Source organism: Myodes glareolus, chromosome 5, assembly GCF_982192425.1.
Source record: "Myodes glareolus chromosome 5, mMyoGla1.1, whole genome shotgun sequence".
NCBI classification, from domain to species: Eukaryota; Metazoa; Chordata; class Mammalia; order Rodentia; family Cricetidae; genus Myodes; species Myodes glareolus.
The window spans coordinates 5745389-5756273 of NC_142030.1; positions in this window are offsets into that span (position 1 = coordinate 5745389).

Below are 10885 nucleotides of genomic sequence, written 5' to 3' on the forward strand. Positions count from 1 at the left end.
GCTTCTCTGCTCTGTTGTTTTTCTCTCATAGTCTCATGGAATTGCCTTCGTGTTTCCTTCCGAGTCTGCTTTAAAATTCTTTTATTAATGAGACAAAGAACCTGAAGAGGGAACCTCGGTTTCCCTGGTAACAGGGACTTGGGATGGGTCGTGGCTCCTGTCCTTTCTGGTTTTGATAGATATGGATACTCATAAGCATGGTCCCAGCTCTGGGTCTCCTCCTAAGTGGTCTTTAGGTGGCATTTTAAAAAAACAGCTCCTTCTTCCCGAGCTTGCTTGCCTGTGTTGGACCACTCCTTATAAACCAGTTCACTTACACTATGATCCATTTCCTGGGGCTCCTGGAGACATTTCTGGGTGCAGAATAAAGTTAGTGGCTTTCTATGTTGAGCTTTTGAATGCTTACATCACCTTTTCATTTACCTCACTGCCATCTGTCAAGTAGAAAACCATACACAGACCCCCAAACTGGTGTCCACTAGTGCCTACTAGATGCAGTGGCATCTCTTTAGTTCAGTAGGTCAAAGGTGATTGTTGATGACTCCGAACCCAAGTAGAGTAGGGTTAGGAGGGTGGAGTGGGTTGAGAATACATTGTGTGTAACACAATTTATGGAGACAATTGTCTGTATAGATGAGATGGGAGGGGGAGGAAGTCAAGGACCTCCATTGGAGACAGTCGACAGCATTTACAAAAATAAATTGAGGAGTTTAGGTAGAGTTGCTTACTGGGGTATGGGTGAGGGGTCATTTACAGGAGCATTGGTAACTTACTAGTGGGTACTATACCACCGAAGAAGATACCCTCCCCCCAGCAGCCATTAACTGTCTAGATCTCCATGGAGGGATGGGTTCTCCCCACTCTGTGAGGGGGTGTTGGTGGGTCCAGTCTTGTGCAGATTGTCACGGCTCTGTGAGTTCAAGCGTGCAATGGCTGTGTTAAACCCCGAAGAGAGTTCTACAAGCGTTCGCCGCTCCCTCCGGCTCTTGCATCCTTTCTGTCCTCCCTTGTGTGAGATTCCATGAGACTTGGAGGGGTGACATAGAAAATAAAAGAGGTCCCACATAGGGCTGAGATTTCAAAGCCTTATTCTCAGCCCTTAGGTCAGTCATACACGTCTGCAGGAACTGCTACCCTCTGCAAAAGTAGCTTCTCTGACCAGAGTCAACAGAGGCACCAACAGGATTTCTGGATTTATCTGGAGTCTCTCGGCTTTCCATCTCCAGTTTCTGGAAGCTTGCCTCGTTCCTGGGAGTTCCTCTGAGATCCAGAGTCTGAGCTGTTGTAGAACATATGTTTTATTTATATTAACAGTTATGTTCATGTGTGTAGGACATTTCTTATTCATACATTAGTTCTGCATCCCATGAGTGGTTTTCAGAGCAGGAACAATGAGAGGCCTGATACTCCTCATTGTTGTGTAAGAAAAAGAAAATTTCAGAGCAATTAATTATGTACCCCTTTGCTGTGTTTAGAAGTGAGATTCAAAGCATTCAGCAACTTGGCATTGCATCAAACTGGCATGCTTTCAGTCAGTATGAATCACAGTCAGAGCTTCCTGGGTAAGAACCAATATCACAACATAGACATAAGGGAATTACCCGTCTCAACCCAATTCCCTCATTTAAAAGGAAATAATACCACCCCACAGGACTGTAGAAACAGTCAGCACTTAGGACGATATTCGCTTTGAATATAAAATGTCCCCCACAGGCTCATGTTCTAAAGGCTTGGTCCCTCTCTTTGGGCCTATTTTGGAAGATACTGGAAACTTACAGAGTTGGACATACTTTGAGGAAGCTCAAGCGCTGTGGGACAATGGTCTTTTATCCTGTCACTTGTATTATTTTTAATAAAATGCTGGTTGGCCAAGCAAGTCACTGGGGGCATGTCCTTTGTGGGTCTCTTGTCCCTAGCCGCTTCCTGTTTATGACTGTGGGTCCTTCCTACCATGAGATGAAGAACCTTCTTCACCACATGCTCTCATTGGCATGGTTGTTGGATCCTGCAGGGCCAGGTGGCCATGGACTGAACTCTTTGAAATTGTGAACCTTCATGTTACCATAAGGTGCATGGTCACAGGTATGCAAAGTCATGAGTAACGATAACCATGGGAAATGGTGTGGTTGAAATACGCGACAAACATGAACTCACTATTCCTGGGGGTTATCTCACAGTTTGAGGCTTCGTGATCAAACAACAAAGCATCACTCCTCCGGAGAAGTCAGAGAGCTAGCAGAAGAGATTGGTTATATCCTTGAAAGACTTAAATACCTATATAGCTTTCTGCCTTCAAAGTCTTGTGTTGCAGTTGGTTTTTACTGCCAGTGTGACAATCTAGAGTTGCCTTGGAAGGGAGTCTCAATGGGAATGGGACTCTCTAGATCAGGTTGCCCCCCCCCCCCCCGCCCGGGCATGTCTAAAGGGGATTGTCTTGTTTTTGAGAGTTAAGGTGGAAGGCACGGCCTTAGTGGGTGGTAGCATTCCCTAGGAAGGGATCATGAGCCGTGTAAGAGTGAAGAAGCTGAGCTCCCGATGCCATGGCTGCCCCTAAGGATAGGACTGTAATCTGGAACTGTGACCTGAGATAAACCCTTTGTCCCTGGAGTTACCTCTGCCAGGGTATCTCATCCCAGCAACAGGAAGGGAAACCACAGCATCTTGTGTCCGCTCTTTCCTAATGAGGGAGCCACACACACCTCTGATGTGTCTGGAAGGGAGCTCCCAGAGAGGTGCAACTGAGGAGAGAAGATTCACTCTGCGCAAAGCCCTCTGTGGTGGAAAACACTTGTGGAGGAAATTAGATCAGAGATCAGCACCCGCATGCCTCTCTCTCTCTCTCTCTCTCTCTCTCTCTCTCTCTCTCTCTCTGGTTCCCGCAGTGTACCGGTCACCTCATAGGCCTTCTGCCATGCCTCCTTGCTACCATGGACCCACAATCTATGAGCCATCTTTAGTTGCTTTTCATCAGATGTTTTATCTGAGCCACAAGAAAAACAATATAGCAAACAAATTAAACCCTTTCCTCCGTTCTGTGGGATTGAGCGTCAGTGTTTGTGACAGTCTAGGATGGTTAGTCTGCAGTTTTGTGTCCAAGGGCAGCACAAGTGATGCCTCCAGGCCACAGTGTATTCTCTAGAAGAGGAGCTTGGCATAGCTGTATGGCTAACTGTTATAGGAAGGTATTCCTGGTAGCTATACTTGGTGACTATGACAGTCACTGAAATAATGATTCACCAACCAGAGGCTTAGGTAATAAGCAAAGGAAGTCAAATTGTTTTGTTTTTGCCATGCCTTAATCTCCCTGTAACCCCCAAAGTCTCAAACCGCCGTCTCCCACATAGTATGCATGTTTTAATTGGTCTACTGGAGAGAGACAGAAAACTTATTTTTATTATAAGCATGGAAGGTGAGGCTGGAAGAACTTTGTGGAGGGAAGTAGATCTAAATACATTAGAATGGATTATCTTTCCACACAGCCCAAAGGTTTCCTTTTTGATGCCCTATAGGGGTGAAGAAATGACAAATGTTGTATTCATTAGCTATCACATTATGTTTCAATTTGAAGAACAGTTAGCAGTCTTGGTGTTTAAGGTTCTTTTTTGAGTTGAAGAAATAGCTTGGCTCTCCACTGTGTTATGGGTGTGAATATTTGCTGACATATTAAAAAACTACCTGCTATTCATACCCTGAGTAAATACACATTATTACTATAATCAAGGCATTTGTGATTTCTCAAAGATGATGTTTTGGAAATCATCTGGGTTTCCCTCACATGCTCTGCCTATACTCTCCGCAATTTAATCTGAGATGATGGGCTCGCCTGTCCCCCACACCTCCCCCTGCCCCCGTGTGTGCACACATTCATGTAGATGAGTGTGAATGCATGTGTGTCATTGTGTATATGTGACAGTCAGAAGCCAACCTTGGAGGTGGTACTCATCTTCTACCCCATGGAGACAGTGTCTCCCGTGTGCCCTTACACACACTAGTCAGTCTGGTTGGAAAGCTTTGGGGGTTCGCCTGCTACAAAGTCATAGTCTGTTGTTGAGGGAAATTAGGGCAGGAACTTGAAACAGAAACCAAAGAGGAACATACACACACACACACACACACACACACACACACCATACTCATACATATGCAGGCACATACACATGTGCACACACATTCATACATGTGCATGCTATGGCATGCACACAGCCCACAAAGTAAACAAATGAATACAACAAAATATTTGGAAACCAATTTTAAACTCCCTTCGTGCCAAGCCCGTGCCCTCTGAACTGTCAGGTGGAGCATTTCCCCTTATTTAGAAACAAGAGACTCTCCTGGCTTGTATTGCTCATTTGCATACTCTGATTTCTAATTTTAAACATTCATATTTTTATTTCCTTCTGTCATATATACATTCTATTCTGGTGGATTAAAAAAAAGAACCTGCTAGTGGAGACCTCCATACTGGGTAGTTAGGATTAAATTAGCACCTCGAGACAGGAGCCTGGTGAAGACGAACATAGAAAATCTGCTTTCTGAGCCACAAAGCCCTGAACATTACCCTGGAATTATTATGTTATCTTCTGAAACTCTTGGCCGAGAACAAGAAAGCAAAGGTTCTCTCTCTACCAGGAAATGTCATAATTTCTTGACATAGATTTAATACAGCCCTTCATGGCCATGTGAGAAGCAGTTCCCTTCGGCTGCTCAGGTTTGGCCTGGCTAAAGCTCACTGAGTGGCTCTGTCATTATTAACCTGTCTGAATTCACACGGGGACACCTTATGTTATTCTGGCTTTATTAGTGACATTGTCTGGTGATTAAGAACTTAAACACATGCCTGTGATTTGGGGTCTGAATGAAAGAGCAAGGGATCACGTGAGTACGTTTTGGTTAGACAGCAGGATCTGAGCCAATAGGCATCAAGGTGTGTTTGTCACTCCAGAGGAATTCGGCTAAAATCCTCCTTCTTCAGCTCACCGTAACCTGACCAGACTTCTTGTTTCTTTGCTAACCTGTGTTCAGACTACTGCTAGACTTTGACTCTCAAATGCCCTGAAGGCCGGTGCACTAAAGGGTTGGTCCCCAGGGTAGCTTCTTAGGAAGCAGTGGAGTCTTTGAGAGGTGGGGCCTGCTGGGGGCTTTAGATTACTGGGCACATGCACCCAGAGTGAGTGTGGGATCCAGGCCCCTCCTGCCAGGTTGTGCTGCCCCACACAGTCATTATTATAAATATTATTATCTTATTTTTTGCTTCTGATTTGAGGTGATACAGTCCATCATGGCAGGGCGGATATGAAAGTGGGGTGTGAGGCAGCTGGTCACATGGTATCCACAGTTGGGAAGCAGAGAGAGAACACACTGGTGTCCCGGGGCCTTTCTCCCCCCACTCTTTTTGTAGTCCAGAGCTTACATCATATGGAGGTGCTGCCCATATTGAGCATGGGTCTGTCCTCAGTTAAACCTCTCTGGAAATGTCCTCACAGACATGCAGAGAGCTGTGTCTCCCTGGTGATTACAAAGCCAGTCAGGTGGATAGGGGTGAGTAGCTACCACAGTACTTACCACATGTAAAATGTCCCATTTATTTGTCTTTTTGCAAATTTTGAACTAAGCTTAGGGGGATGGTTGTATCATATTGGTAGATGCTTGTGGCTCTGTAAACATTTTATTCTAATGTGTCCTATTTGTAAGCTTATGCTTAGTGCAGAAAAGCTATACATACAGAAAAGCAGAGAACAAAGCCCAAACAAACCAACACCACAGTCTCCCCGGTGCCCTCAGCACTGCTGTCTGGGCTTTCGTCCTTGTGTAGTGGTGGCAGGTCAGGAATGAATCTAGAACTCTTTGGGGGCCTAGGTTTTTCAATTTGGAGAAAATCTTCCCCAATAAAAAGATAATGAGATATAAAAACAAAATTGAGAATGAAGTTAATAAACAAATGGGATGAGAAAGAAAACAATGAAATAAAAAATTCTATGAAGATTAAAAAAAAAGCTACACGTTTCTAAACCAGGAACATAACAAGTTGTTTAGCTGTTTTTTTCCTACTTTTTACTTATTTAGTTTTTAAGAAAAAGTCTCACTATGTTTCTGAGGTTTGCTTAGAGCTCACTATTCACCCAGACTGGATTTGAACTCTTTGAGAACCAATGACTTTGTTTACTATTTTAATAAAAAGAGTAGAAGTGAATTAAAATGATATTTTTTTACTCAGATGATTGGTCCAGACTATTATCCTTAAATTTTATTGTATTTTTAGACACTTATTTCTAATTTATGTATATGACCTGCATATATGAATATATACTATGTGTGTGCAGGTGCCTAAAGAGGCCAGAAGAGAGCATCAGATCCTCTGGAATCTGGAGACAGATGGTTGTGAATGGCCATGTGGGTTCTGGAAACCCAAAAGAGGTCCTCTACAAGAGCAGCAAAGTGTGCTTAACTCCCGAGCCATCTTTGCAGTCCCATATTTTAGCTTTTTGAAATGGTTTCACTGTGTGTCCCAGAAAAGCCTTAAACTCACAACCCGTGTGCCTCAGGCTCCTAGTGCTGGGACTACAGGTGTGCAGGCATGCTCGACCCAAAGTGTGTCTTAAAAACTGACAGAGGCCCTTCTGTTTAGCTCGACTCTCCTTCTGGCCATTGTATCATCTGCAGCTTCTTCTGCTGCAGACAGTAGACACGATAGGTATTTCTGTCCAGGCAGCAAGCCCTGCCCCCACAAAAACTCTCTGGTCTGGGGAACGTGGAGATGTCCATGAAGTGTCCATCAAAGTGGTCCTATGAGCCACAAAGTGGGCAGTGACTAACTCAAACCCTTCTTGGGCAACACGATAGGGCCCAAATCCAAAGTGAGAGTCTTAGGGTGAATTGTCTGGGCTTGGTGGGTGTGGAAGTTGAGTTAGGATTCTGGGCTTGGTGGGTTAGGAGGTAGAGCTGGCATTCTGGGTTTGGTGGGTGTGGAGGTAGGGCTAGGATTCTGGGCTTGGTGGGTGTGGAGGTAGGGCTAGGATTCTGGGCTTGGTGGGTTAGGAGGTAGAGCTAGCATTCTGGGCTTGGTCCATGTGGAGGTAGTGCTAGCATTCTGGGCTGGGTGAATGTGGAGGTAGAACTGGCATTCTGGGCTTAGTGAGTTTGGAGGTAGAGCTGGCATTCTGCTGTCTCTTGCACCCAGCGTTCAAGACCAATGTAGAGAGGGTGACTTCTTTCAGGGACAGCCTCAAGTTGAACTTGTTTTCCTTTGGTCGAAGGAGGACATGGCCCAGTTTGGAAGAGCTAAAGTGAAGAAAGGACCTGACACGTAAATTGGTACCCACGTGGTCAGGTGACTTCTGTTCCTGGTACATATAGAAATAAGGGCTTTAAGCAATATGATTTTCTTCAATCAGCAATACACTGTGACATTTTTCTGTGTTAAGAACTATCTTTTCTTAAAGGTGTTAAGGTGTTTAATAGATGTAAAGACTCTGTCAAGTCTTTACACCACAAAGGCTGATCCTTTACTGCTGGATATTTAGGTCATTTCCATTTTTTTGAAAACATTATAAACAATTTGTGTTTTTTTTTAATTTTCTCAGGGGTGGATCTGATATCTTTCCAGATATTCTTTTCTTAGAAGAAATTTCTAAAAGTAGCCTTGTTGGCTGAGATAGTGACATGGAATTCTTCCCTCATTTCTTTGAAATATACCTTTAGGCTTGGCACTTTCCATTTCTGGTCTATAAGGATATTGCAACAATGTATCCACTGCAGCAATGTATCCACTGCAACAATGTACCCACTGTGGCAATGTAGTCATTGCTACAATGTATCCACCACAGCAATGTATTCATTGCTACAATGTACCCACCACAGCAACGTATCCATTGTGGCAATGTATCTGCTACAGCAATATATCTGTCACAGAAATGGATCCAGGGCAGAATCCACGGCAGGAATGTACCCACTGCAGCAATGGGTCCACTACAGCAGCAGCATATCCCTTGGAGCCACAGGATGGTGAAGGACTGCACTCCTCATAGTGAAGCACCATAGACTGAGAGAACCCCTCAGCACAGAGGGACCTGCCAAGTGACTGTTGGCTGTTCTGAGACACAGTTGAGGCATGTTTTCCTAACACACTGTCAGAGTTAGGCCAGGGAGCAGCGGCTTGTTGGCATGGGTATTTTCTATATATTCATTGCAAAGCTATATTTGTGTGATGCTGTATGTGTGTGTGTAGTTGTGCATGGTGTTGTATGTGTGCAATGGTGTTTAGTGTTGTATGTATAAGTTGTGGAGTCATGTGTAGGAGGAGGCTGCTTGTTTGTCCCGGCTGCCCAGAACTGAAATACTCACACAGAAACTGTATTAATTAAATCACTGATTGGCCCATTAGCTCTAGCTTCTTATTGGCTAACTCTTTCATATTAATTTAACTCATTTCCATTAATCTGTGTATTGCCACATGGCTGTGGCTTACTGGCTAAAGTTCTACCCAGCATCTGTCTTGGGTGGGGGGCTACATGGCTTCTCTCTTACTTTGCCTCCTTTCTCCCAGCATTCAGTTTAGTCTTCCCTACCTACCCCTATTTCCTGTGCAGGCCCCAAACAGTTTTCCTTACTAACCAATGGTATTCACAGCATACAGAGGGGAATCCCACATCACCTCTCCTTTTCTGTTTAAATAAAAAGGAAGGTTTTAACTTTAACATAGTAAAATACATACAACAAAACAGGTATCAAGCAAGAATTACAGTTATAATATTTTTATCTACTTTATCTTTTATCGTATCTAAGGAAAACTATAACTATAACTATTTATTCTTCAATTCTATCAAAGACTCCAGAAGGATATAATATTACCTAAGTAAACAGGAAGTGCATTCTAAGCAACTCCAAAACTCTAGAATTGACAGAGACATCTCGCTGCCTGGACAGTCACCTGAAGTTCTTCTGTACCATTGGAGCATTCAATCTTCAGCCTACTGGCCCATAGTGTCCTGCAGACTTTCCCATGAAGCAGGAAATTTCAAAGACAGTTCTGCTTATATTGGAAGTTTGTCAATCACTTTCTTCTGTGTAACCAACTCCATAGGAGCCTCATCAATGTCCGTTTTCTCCCTCTTGAAATAGCTTAGTGCTGCCAGGAGCAGATGTATCTCATTGTACTCTTAGAATATTTTAAATGCCATATTCTGAAGGTCTCGGAAAGGTTTGAAGAATACCCATCTAACTGAAATATATCTCTATATATCTAGAAAACCTAACTAACATGACTACAAACTTGACTATTATTGAGTAAGCAGGAAGTGTAATCAAACAACTTCCAAAATGTGCCTACAGTTCTTTGAAGTGGTTGAAGAGTACCTATCTATGCAGAACACAATCTCTATGTATCTAAAGAACCTGATTAGTCTAGATGAATATTCTTAATACCTACATAACTTAAAGACTAAGACTTTATATTAGAATATTATACAATAAACAACTGTGCAACAAATGAGGACAATAACCTCAAAATGTAAACAATGTAAATTACCTATAAATAATAGCTCACAAGTATTCACCCTATTACTCACTATTATTATTAGTGTGAATAAGCTCACACTAGTCTATTTTCCCATCCATTTTCCTCTTTTTTTTCTAGGAGATCCCGAGCCTACATAATTTTCCCCCAACCTCCAACCCTATTCTAACCCTAAGGACAAACTTTGTTGGGAGAGGGGATATCGTCTTCTAGAATCACTTCCAGCTGTCATGGGGGTGATGTTCTTTCTATGGGATCCTGCAAAAGTGAAATGATGGTTAAGTTCCAAGATTACTGTCTGGTATACTTGCAAATAGTCTCTGAGTATTTGATAGGGTTTTTTCTGAGGTTCCTATTTGGAGGTCTGGCCAGAACATTGTAGAAAAGTGCACCATTTCAGCTAACCAAGCTGGGACCATCTTAAGCAGCTGGAACCCAAAACAGCTCTTATAGTAATCACAGCATACAGAGGGGAATACCACATCAGTCATGTGCATGTGTGGTGTTGTATATGTGTGTAGTGTTGTGTGCATGGGTTCTGGGAGTATGTGTGGAGTTAGGTGTATGTTGGGTTGTGTGTCATATATATGTATTATGGTGTGTGCATGATGGTGCTGTATATGTGTGTTTTGTGTATAGTTGTATATGTATATATACATATATGTATATGTATATGTGGAGTTATGTGTGTGGTAGTATTGTGGAGTATATATGTGTAGTATGTGTAGTGTGTATGTGTGTAGACCTGTGCATGAATGGTGTCATGTGTGATGTGTTATTAGCATGTGCTGTGCATGTGTGTTGTGTGCAAATGTATGTAGAGGCACAACTTGAGCAAGGATTTCTCACTAAACCTGAAGTTTATAAATTTGGCTAGGTCAGCTGACCAGTGACCTTCAGGGATCCACCTGTCTCCCTCTACCTCTCAAGGCAAGGGTTGGGGCACACACCATGTCTGCCTTTTAGTGTGGTTCTGGGAATCTAAGCCCAGTTCCTCATGCGACTGAGCCACTTCCCAGTCCTCACGATGAAATTTTAAGAGGCAGGGGCATGGCTATAATAAAGACTACTGAGTACTGTTATTGATGAGAGGGAAATATAGAGAACATGAGAGCTGGCAGTGTCGCTAATTAAGCCAGTTATGTCATTAATCATGATTTAATCTCTCCATGCTGCATGGAAAAGATTGAATTTATAGAAATTAATTATTTTGAATGTTTACTTCCTTGGAAACACATAATTTAAAGCAACACTGAGAGACCATAATGTGGCCAAAGAAATGTAATCTGGGTCCTCATTACAGGTTCCATGAAACCAAGTAATGGCTTCTTTTAATAACTTGTTCATGTTCTTTCTAGGAAATACAAAGTGATG